This window comes from Ictidomys tridecemlineatus, chromosome 6 (assembly GCF_052094955.1).
Source record: "Ictidomys tridecemlineatus isolate mIctTri1 chromosome 6, mIctTri1.hap1, whole genome shotgun sequence".
Classification (NCBI taxonomy): Eukaryota; Metazoa; Chordata; class Mammalia; order Rodentia; family Sciuridae; genus Ictidomys; species Ictidomys tridecemlineatus.
The window spans coordinates 146,947,888-146,959,677 of record NC_135482.1 but is presented as its reverse complement, the minus strand read 5'-3'; the positions used below and the strand labels follow the sequence as shown (position 1 = coordinate 146,959,677).

At 36.6% G+C, this 11,790-nt stretch overlaps 1 pseudogene; it reads right to left on the bottom strand.

Moving 5' to 3' along the window:
- Nucleotides 1-10,463: 10,463 nt before the first annotated feature.
- LOC101955066 (interferon-stimulated 20 kDa exonuclease-like 2 pseudogene) lies at nucleotides 10,464-11,510 on the bottom strand (annotated as a pseudogene).
- Nucleotides 11,511-11,790: the final 280 nt, after the last annotated feature.

Sequence of the window (11,790 nt, the reverse complement as noted above, 5' to 3'; positions counted from 1 at the left end):
CAGTTGTGGCCCCACATACCAGGAGGAGGAGGCCCAGAAACTGCTAGGCAGATCCCACTACTGCCACAAAAAGAGTACTGTGCTCCTACACCTGAAGGTGGAAAATATCCTGGTGGATGCCAGAACAATATCAGACTCAACAACTTTGGCCTGAGTACCAAGTTCATGACTGGGCACAAGTTGAACAAGTTCTGGGGTGCCCTCCATACCTTAACTCTGAAAACATTTAGAGGACAAAATATAAGTTCTCCCCATGGACATCTGAAGTCTGGGTGTCATTCTATATTTGATGGTCACAGGGAGACACGAATTTACATAGCACACCCCATAGAAGCTGAAGGAGCTGATCATTCATGAAATGTATAACATTCCCCTGTACATTTCTGAGTGAGCATGGAGCTTCATCAACCAAATAGTGACAATGGACCTCACACAGAAGTCCACATTAGAGCAGATAATGGGGCATGACTGGCTGAGTCAGGGTGAGAAATATTCACCCAGTGGTTCCTGTGAGCCACTCTTCAAACACCTTTACCCTGTAATTGTGACAAAGGATCACATGGGTTATGATCTCTGGTAAATCAAAAAATATGGCAAAGCAATGGCTATATACCTGATACTCCAACACTAGATAATCCATGGGGCAGGCCACACATTCCAGGTGAAATATGTGCCTTGGGGCATTGCACATGTTCCATGCCAGGTCATGTGGATCCTTCCAATTTCTCTGTGTGCCCAAAATAGAAGTGCCAGTGAGCCTACCCTTCCAAACTTTCTTTGAAAGTAGCAACTGCCTGGGGGAGACTAAGCAGTTACAGAAGAAGAACCATGGAAAAGCCAGCATGCCTGCCATTCATCTTCACTTCCTGCATGGGAGGACTCCTACTCCCAGCATAGCCTCCCAGTCTGACCCTGTGCCCCACATGCCTAACCCCTTGAGGATCATCAGTAGGTGGGTCATAAGACACAGTAGCAATGACAACAGCAAGGGTTGGGATGGAAGGACCAGGAGAAAAATCCCTTACATTGAACAACTCTGTTGCATGACAAGCTTCTTCAGACTGGCATTCAGAAGAAACATGGCTCCCATGGAAGGAGGAACGAAATGTGCTAGATTGAGAAACACAATGCCTCCAATGAAAATGAAGGGCTGAGATAGACAAAACCACTGGACAGCCAGAAGACCCTGAGTTCTGTGTATTGTTGGCACTGATCAGGCATGGACTCTAACAGCTGCAGAATTGAAGTGTACAAATTGGCTCAGGCTTCTTCCCACAGGCTCTAGCCAGCTACCAGGAGTTTCCTCTGCCTTCACCTTGAGCCATTATAGATGGAGACTTGCTCCCCTTGAGCAGTGTAGATGAAGAATCTCCCCTTGATTCAGTGTAAATTTGATTTACTTTGAGCTATTTGCTTTTTCCGGTCTTTAGGCCCCAACCTGAAATGTCTCCAGAGGGTGGTGGCAGCTGGACTGCTGGAGCTGCTACTTCTGCCAGCTGATTCTCCTACCACTTGTTTCCAAGGTCATCTGCCTTCTCTACCAGTGGATAGCTGCTGAGGGCAAGAAATTTTGCTGATGGGGTGCTGGCAGCCAGCAGAATCACTACACATGGAGCCTCTTTGGGACACTGTCACCCTGGTTCACTGCCATTGCCTGATGGCTCTGCTGGCTTCTCCGGGCACCATGTCCCAACAGCCTTCAGACCTCGCAGCTCACCAGGCTGGGCTGCAGCCACAGCTAACAGGCTCCCCAGGCCATGGTGCCTAATAGGGCAGCCAAAAATCGTGACATTTGATTCATTTTATTTCTTAATAAAGTTCTGTCACATTGTAAATTGTAAAAGCATATATTGCTGGTCAAGCTGAATTCGGTATCATGAACATGAACACTAATGACAGGAGGTTCACCCCACACTTTCTTTGGCCAGATATCTGTGATGAATGGAAATAGTGTAAAATAAAAAGGGATATTTTTGTATGACACTGAATTATGAAAATATATGGAAACTTTACCTGGATATTATCATTAGATTTTCAAACTGTTGGTTTTTGGCAAAGACAAAGTTTTGGACAAAACTCATTTATATGTAGATAATATTATCTATGTCTGGTAAGATTTTATGCATGAGTATGTGAGTTTTCTAGTGTTATCATTTAGGAAATTTGCATGCATTAAAATGCTGATAAGAGCCAGGCATGGTGGCCCACATGAGTAATCCCAGTGGCTCAGGAGGCTGAGGCCAGAGTATCACAAGTTCAAAGCCAGCCTCGGTAACTTAGCAAGGACCTAAGCAACTTAACAAGACCCTTCCTCAAAATAGAAAAACAAACAAAAAAAAGGGCTAAGGATGTGGCTCAGTATCTAAGCTCTTCCTCCTCCCCCATCGCCCTGCCCCCCTTCAATCCCTAAGACCAAAAGAAAATAAACAAAAATACAAATGCTGATACATCAAGTTAATGACTGCATGTGAAATTAAATCATTTATTTGTATTTCAAAATATGATTTTAGTCATTTCAGATTAATGAAGAATATATTTCTAAATCAGTGCACTTCTTTTAGTAAACCCCATATTTAATTATCTTCTAACATTTTAAAGGTTATCTTGTTATGATAGTAGTTCAGCCATTAGCATATTTTCTCAAGATGATCCAATTACATGCAGATATTTTATAGTATTATAAGCCATATTTTTAATTATAAAAGTTTAATATAAATGCATTAACTGGTGTCTTTCAGTTTTCTTGAACTGCCATAATAAAGTATCAACATCTGAGTTCTTTAAAGCAAAATAAAGTTTAGCAATTCACAGTTCTAGAAGATAGAAGAGTGAAATTTAGGTATTGGTAGGTCTATGCTCTCTGTCAGCTCAAGAAGAGGTCACTTTCTTACCACTTTTAGCATCTGTTGTTTGCTGTCAATCTTTGCTGTTACTTTTTACTTGGGGATGAATTGACCACAAACATGACCATCTTCTTCACATGTATCCTTACATGGTCTCCCTTTCTGCAATTTTTGTTTCTGTTTCCAAATTTCTCCTTTCCATAATACTAGTCATATTTGATTACAGTCACTCTAACAACCTCATTTTAACTTGATTATCCCTGTAAGGACTTTCATCCAAGCAAGGTTACATTCTGAGATATTAGTTTAACCCTTAACAGCTGTCTAAGCTAATGTGAGTGAGGAGAAAATAAGAATATATCAATAATCCTTCACAAATTTTACAATTGGGGGAATTTTTAACAATTCAAACTACTTATATTTATTCTTTTAGATAACTGTTACACACAATTGTTTTCTCAAAATTCAGTATTTCTACTAAAAATTTTCCTGATTCTTTTTTGCTACTTATATTAAAAACTGGTTTTGGCTGGCACTAAATTTTATCTTTGAAGAAATAGAAGAAGTTCATTCACTATACCAAGAGTGGGCTGTGAAAGTCTAGAACAGGCTGGTGAAAGAGGGAGAGAAGATGTAGGCCCAAGGATATAAAGTAACACACATAAAGAATGAGCTTGTCAGAGGATCTAATGTATAATACAAAAGGCTAATGTTCACAAAAATGTATTGTATTAGGGATTTTAGTATAATTAGTTGACATTAACTGTATTGTCACAAAAATGATAGTAGTAACTATGGTAAATGATCTGTAAGTTAGTCAATTTCATTATAGTGATTATACTTTCTATATCAATATCATAACATCATGCTGTACACTCAATATATACACAATACATTTATTTAAAAGAAAAGAGTTGGACACAGTGGCACATACTTGTAATCTCAGCTACTTAAGAGGCTGAGGCAGAAGGATCACAAATTCAAGGCCAGGTTGAACAACTTAGTGAGTTGCTATCTCAAAATAAAATTTAAAAAAGCTATGAGGTATATCAAGGAGCTTAAGGACACACAGAGTCATTTCAACAAAGTAGAGGCTATCTAAACCATATTTAACTGTTTTATGTTTTAAAAATTGTTTCAAATTTAGTATTTTATTTTTGAATACTAATATGTATAATTTTTAGTCTATTGATCATGAATGATTCTTTTGCTCCATAAAAAAATGTATTTCTTCTCATTTTCACTAGTCTTAAAGCATGGAACAGATCAAAATTCATCCCAATAGATAGCATAAAGAATAAAAATCTAAATCCTTAGGTGATCTATAACATAGTTACTGATTAAAAATATTAAAAAGTGATTAAATTGAATTCTGTTTTACAATATATGAATATGTTCATGATTTTGTCAAAAAACAAACTTGAATTCCCCACACAGGACATTTATTAGGCACATGGTACTGAGGGATGTAGGTATCAATTTACATCCCATTTTATATTCTAAATAAAAAAGTTCACATTTGTATAATGACACATTCTTTAAGGCAAATAATTAGATGAAATTTTGAGAAATTTTATGTCAGATATATAAAAAATATATTATGAATTTAAACACCAGAGTGGCAGTTACCACAGATATGATTATGAGCCCAGTGAAAAATGTCTAATCTTATAAAAATGCTTGATCATCAAATGTTGGCTTCAATTATTTTATGCTGATTTTTAGAATGAATCACATTCTAATTGTATAAATAAAAAATGGTCCCATTAAGATGGTTTTACTATGTTAAAAATAATTTCTAAATATTTGATCTTACAAGGTCCTTTAGGTATATTGTTTACATTGGTAATTCAATGCATCTTTACTATCATCATTAATAACTATTCCAGTTTGAAATTTAAATGCTTATGAAATAAAAATAAGTATGTTCTTTCAAATAAATTCATTATTGTTATTTAATAATAATGTCAGAAATCTAGAATTATACATCTTCATGACAACTACAATGGAGTTTGTAGATTTGTCTTTTTTGTATAACAAATTCTTTGAAATTTCTGTCTGGGTTATTATGGGGGAAAAGGTAAAGAAAAAAACTGAGAGTGATAATTTAGTACAAGAAAAAATCATACTTATACCATGATCCAATATGTCAGAATCTCACTGGTTTCCAGATTAGAGCAAGATTGATTTTTTCATGTTTTGTATAGCCTCATCTTTCCTTACTTACTGCCATATGTTTCTACCTCCTCACTTAATCAGTCACACTATACACTGTTTGAAAAATCAAAATTCAAATTGTTTCATAGGTATTCAAGCACAGAGATTTTTATGTTCCTTAACTATGATAGTCTCTGTGATTGTTTCTGGTAAGGACAGGTGGTTTTCTATTGAAAAATAAGTTCCTGAAATGTATGCTTTTGATTTTTTTATTTAAATTAAATTGATGTATTTTGATAGTTGGCACATACTGATTTGCTATCAAATTATATCTCTATGATGTGTAGTACTTTATATAAACTGTTTCTTATAAACTGATGTATAAACATTTCCCCTTTGTAGTTTATTTTATGACACTACTATATAAATCACCACAAAAGATAATATTTTTAAAAGAATAACTAGTTTTAAAAAGCCCAGTAGAGACATATAAAAGAGAATAGGGAAATAAAAAATAAAACAATCCAAAGTTATTCTTTTTTAAGTTATGAAACAGATGTATGGAAACAACGCTGCCACAATATAAGAACAATAGCTTGGTTAAATTAAAATTTAGAATTTTCTTTTGAGTTTATCTATAGGACTTTTTGGCATTCATGATAAAACTCAAATCAAAACCACTTTGACTGGCATCTCTACACGATGATATATTTGTGTGTGTTGTGTAAACCAGAAGAATTCACTGTGCAGGGACATGGTATATCCTTAATCTACCAAATGCCACAGTTTCTAAAGCACTTAGTTTGAGCATGTAACGTTTCAAAAAACCACTATATGCTGATTAAAATGAAAAAGTACTTCCTGATATGAGGATACAGTTAAATGGTGTAGCTATATGTTGATATCAGAGTGACTAAAAAGTGCTCAGTGTTTATTACAGTTTTGTTTTTTTGCAACTGTGTTACACATTTAGTAGAAAAACATCAACATTTTTTTTTCCTCATAGAAGAAATATTTAAGAAAGGATAGAGGAGAAATGTATTTTTACTACAGAAAGAATCCTCCTTCTTTTAAGTACCCCTCACCATTAAGGAAAACCAAAGGTCTTATTTTCAAAGGATGTAATATAAGTACAAATTTACTTTAAGATTTTAAGTAGTAAAGCAAACATTAAACATTTACCAATATTCTTAGCATTAGAATCTATGGATATTCTAATAACTAATGACATTAAAATCACCAACACCACCAAGGTTCATTGTGAGCTTAAAAATATAATGTCATCTACTTTATTCAGAGAATGAGTTAGACTAAAGTAATGAAACTTAATTTTCAGACTATTTTAAATGCTTAGCCATTTGAAATGTAATTATATGTCTGCTTATTAGTGTATTTTTCACCAGAATTGAAACATTTTGCTTTTAATTATTGATATTTTTCTTTTTTGTACATTTCTTCCCTACATGTGCTGAACTCTTTTTGAAGGTTCAATTTCTCTCCGACTATACTGATGATTTGTTATGCCATTATATCAGGCTTCTGAAAGTTCAAGATAACTTGGGATGTAACTATCACTTATTCAAATGTTAACAATAAGCCAATTAAAGTGAAAAAACATTCAGTGCTAAAAAAGGACAAGGACATTTATTGGAATGTATCCCACATGGGAAAGATATCTGGATGGCTTGAAAAAAATTTCAGAGCATTTTTGAATTGTCTCCAATGAAATTATGGTCTGTGGCTATGAGTAGAGTAAAAGGTATATTTCATGATGTGGCAAAGTTGGTAATGATAAAAATAAGTTGTTTTATATGTTATTTAAAATTCTCTTAATAGAATATTATTCATGTTCTTATGTAATTTAAAAATATTACTCATAAATCAATATTAATTTTAAAGATGTTTCAACAGTGCACAAAAGACAAGATCAAAATAAATTTTGTTGTGAGATACAGAATAATAAGTGCCCATTCATGTGTTCTTATGATATACTGAGTATTTACAGCACACGGACCTATGAATCAGGATAAAGTTGACACTCTTCCTATAATTGTATAATTTCCCCCAAAATATAAATAAATAGAAAAGTAATAAAAATCGTACTGTGATCACCATTTTGAGCTAAAATCATCTCAAACTTGGATATAAAACATCACTTGACTCCTGCTAACTTTCTTTACTCCCTAATCTTAGAGGGGGAAAAGGGGAAGTAGATATTTGATTTGGTGTTTCCAAACTTAAGTCAATTTTCTACATTCAGGACTTTGATATATTTGCTTTATTTATATTCTCTCTCATCTTTATAGAAGTGACATAAAAGATCCCTTTCTCTTCAGATCATTACTTATATAATTTCTTGACAGTTAAATGCCCTATTCATGTTCATGTTTCCCTATATTCATAAACTCATCTTTCCCTATATTATAAACTGAAAAAATATTTAAAGAAGCAATCATACACAGAAGGTAGATATGTAAACATTCATGATTTTAAACTAGTCCCATAAAAATAGTTTCTGGTATAGAAGCTGATGATATTCTTGGTCTTAATATCTTTCACCAGTGACTGTTTTGTTTTATTCTGAACACATTCACTCAGGAGGTACTAAATATCCATCTGACTTAATGGATAACATATATTTTCTTTCTTTCTCCTCAAAGAACACATATTTATTAATGTAAAATGAAAATCTGTAAGGACTATTTTTCATGTTTCAAAGACAACAATAACCTTGTTCCTGCCTTAGTAGGTTTCTAGTTTTCTTTCTTTTTATTTTCCTTTTCCTTTTTGTTTTTAGTCACAAATTATTTCACTTTTCATGGCATATGAACAATTAAATAAAAGCAATTTCATGATGTTAAAAATATGGTGGTATGCATGGCATATAATTATAAAGTCCCTTATAATTGATTACACAGGAAGTACGTGACAATTATATGTCAAATACATTGAGCTATTTCGCTATAGGAAAATATTCAAATTATCTATTGAAAAATCTGACATAGAACTGTTCCTTTAATAACTATTCTGGTTATGAAGATGAATAACATCCTTTCATCTTGGAAAATTGAAAGGGCAACTGCTTTGTGTTTAGATCCATCGTAGGTTTCTTGGAGTCAGAAATTAGAGAAGGAAAAGGATTGTTTGGTCGTCTCCCCATCTTTCTGTCTGGATAGGCTTTTATCCTTGAGTAAATTCTCTAGTGATTTGTCTAATCTAGTTTTACATAACTCAAATGGAAAACTTGGAAGACATTATCACAGTCTAAGAGAGCTTGCTGCTGGGAATTACATAATGTAAATAAACATTTTTTTTTTGTTGTTGTTCTGTTAATTTCTCACTGGTTTTATCCATGCCACCTGGGAAAAGCTTTCAGGAATTCTAAATACACCTCCCCCACTTGGTGTAACACTACTCAAACCATTATATGTGTTGCTTACACCCAACCTAATACACACAATAGTGTTTGGCAAAATTATCTGTATATATTTTAGCAACTCTATTATCTGCCATTCCCTCCAATATCTTTGAAATTAATGAGAAGCCTAACAGATGAACTTCTAGTGAAATACAGAATTAATGATCTCTATCTCAAGAGCTCTTTTGAACATTTGAGGCTTTTGAGTAAATTTTGCCAAACCCAGTGGCTATTTGTTAAGAATGTGAAAATGTAAATATTCATAAAAACCAGGGTAAATATTTCTACTTCATTTATCTATTTTCCTGCCCCTGTTTTTACAGGCTCATGCTTTTTATTCATCACTTTTCAATGTAATTTTTTTTTCTAAATTTTATTTTAGATGTTGATGGTCCTTTATTTTATTCACTTATTTATATTCGATGCTGAGAATTGAATCCAGGGCCTTACACATGCTAGACAAGTGCTCTACCACTGAGCCACAACTCCAGCCCCACAATGTAATTTTTGTCCAGGATATTCCTCTTCTCAATGAAAATTCTCTCCCCCACTCTTATAAACAACCCACCTTAGTATCTGCCTACTAGATGACAACAATAGGTTTTAGGCTAAAATAATATTGAGAGCCTTGCCTATCCTCTAGGAAACACCTCTGAATTGAGCCTTAAAATCTTAATGGATGAATTTGGAGCATATAATGCTAAGTGAAGTTTTCCAATCCCTAAATCCCAAATGCAGAATGTCTTCTCTGATTTAAGGATGCTGATCCATAATGTGGTTGGGCAGGGGAGATGGAAGGATTAGATAAACTCTGGTAGGGAAAATGGGAGGGAGGGTAAGGGAGGGGGCATTGGGGTAGAAAAAAATGGTAGAATGAAATAGACATCATTACCTTAGGTATATGTTATGACAACACCAATGGTGTGACTCTACTTTTTCTACAACCAGGGATATGAAAAATTGTGCTCTATATGTGTAATATGAATTGAAATGCAATAAAATAAAACTAAAAAAATCTTACTTCTATGAAACAGTGATTATGAAATCCAGGTAGGACTGAGAATTGGCAAGGGTGAGCATCATTTTTAGAGAGTATATTATACTAGAATAGAAGCTATACAAGGGCTGAGATTTTCATTCTTTTCTTTTTTTTTCCATTATAAAAATCTATCAAAGAGATCATCTGAGTTTTAGACGTTTGGTTTAGCAAGGTAAAAGACTAAAACAAAAGAGAAAACAAAAACATTAAAACCAGGTTAACTTATTTTCAACCTTCTAAGTAGAACCTAAATTAAATAAATCCTCTACTATTGTAGGTAAGAGACTGCTTTTCTAAATCAGAGAAGTTGATTTCTAAGCTACACTCTTACTTCACTGTCTTCTAGCCTTAAGAACAAAACCTCACTAATAGTGGCTCTTCTCAAAGTTGGCAGGTGGCATCCTAGCAGGCTGGACGCAGACTCTGTAGCAAAAGCAGGGTCTGGGATACACAATGTGACCACACCATTCTGTATCCAATCAGGAAACTTTTGAAAGTGAAAGGATGCTGTTAATTACTTGAGAATAAAAAATGCTGGGCATAGGAGCACAGGCCTCTAGTCCCAGCGACTCAGGAAGCTGAGGTAAGGAGGATTGCTGGGGCCCAGGAATTTAAGGTCAACTTGGACGACCCCCCAACCCCAACCTGTCTCTAAAAAGCAAGAGACTTACAGCCACCCTAGTGATAAGGCAATGTGGGAAACTACATTTCCCAGTATGCCCTGCCATGGAAATCAAAAAGCCTGACTTGGCACAAAGCACCCTGGGACCTGTGGTTAGCACCATATAAGCAATCTAGGGCTGGAATCTGATGTGAAGGTCTCCTGCTTCCATGGAACACTTAACCAGATACAGGACACAAGAGCTGAGGTGAGATTTCAGTGGATATTAGGTCTGGGGTGGAGAGTGTCTCCCCAGCAAGTCCAGCTTCCACAGGTGTGAAGCAAGCAGAGGCAGGCATGGACCTGCTGCCGTTTCTCCTGGGTGTGGCCTGTCTCCCCCAGCTGCTAGTTTTTCGGGAGATCCTGGGCCAGGTGTTGTTCCCACTCAACTTCAACTAGCAGCTTGTACAACTTCATGGTGGCCTGGGCGTCTTCCACAGAGGAATGGCCTTTCCCGACCTGTATGTCCCGGTGTGGCAGCTGCTTGGTGAGGCGCTTCAGAGACTTGGTGGCATTCTCCGGACAGTTGGCCTTCCGATTGAGGAGGGGGATTTGGGAGGTGTCTCAGGTGAGGGACTTGGGATTAAAGTACTGCAGGGCTTTGAAGTCTTTGTGGATGGCATGTCCTACCACTATCTTCCCCAAAAGTATCTTTAAGATCTGGCTCCAAGCGGTGTTGAAGGGTGTAGCATTCACCATGTGCTTCTTGCAGATACCGCTCCATTAGGTCAGGTAGTCCACAATGTGGCAGGGTGGAAGGATGTACTCATTATAAAGCACATCTCCATCATAGTTGACAATGCTACATCGAGCCAAGGAACTAACATGTCCTTTGGGTCCTATGCCCACCATCAATTCCACCATCAATTGCCTCCATCTTTCCTGGGAACTTCTGGGATATTCCAGAGCACTTACTCTCTGAGCTCTGGTGGGATTCTGTGTGGCATTGTTCTGAGGAGAGTTCTTCTGGGGGGTCTTCTTTTGGGAGCAAGTTGGGTGGCTCTGAATCTTTGAAAGGGCACTCTGGAATTCCCCCAGAAAATCTACTTTAGCTGTAACAGAATTAGCTTTCTTTGAAGGAGCAGGGGACAGCCAAGACACTGAAACTTTCTTGTCCAGGGACAATCCTGACCCACTGCTGGATGCAGCTATGTTCCTTTTTGAAAGGGACGGGATCTTGCAAGTGCCATCCACTCTCACATTTTCCCCTTTCTTTGGAGGTTCTGAGTGTAATTTAGGCACCTTGCTAGGGGTCTGCTTCTTTTTATTGAGAATGCCCCTCTGTTCCAAGAGCCATCGCCTCTTAACAAACTTTTGGTGCTTGGCATTTCCTTCCAATGCCTTTTTGGGCAGAGATCCCCCAAAATACAGATTCAGGAGTATAGCAGACATGAGGGCAGTGTATGATGGGAGAGCAGTTAGGACGACTGGCTCATGGATAGGAAGAGGATGAGGGGCTCTTTTTCTAATGAATCACATTATCCAACATGAGAAGGGCTGCAGAAAACCCTGGGGAAGAAAGCGATCCTGGTACCTGCACCCATAGGCCTCTAAGATGGGCCCCTCTAGGAATGGAAGCGTCCAGAGTCTGAGGCACAAGTCGGCATGCTCTGAGGAGCCCCAAGACAGCAGGCGCGCAGGTTGGAAAGTGTTGGGGCCGGGCGCGCGCTGC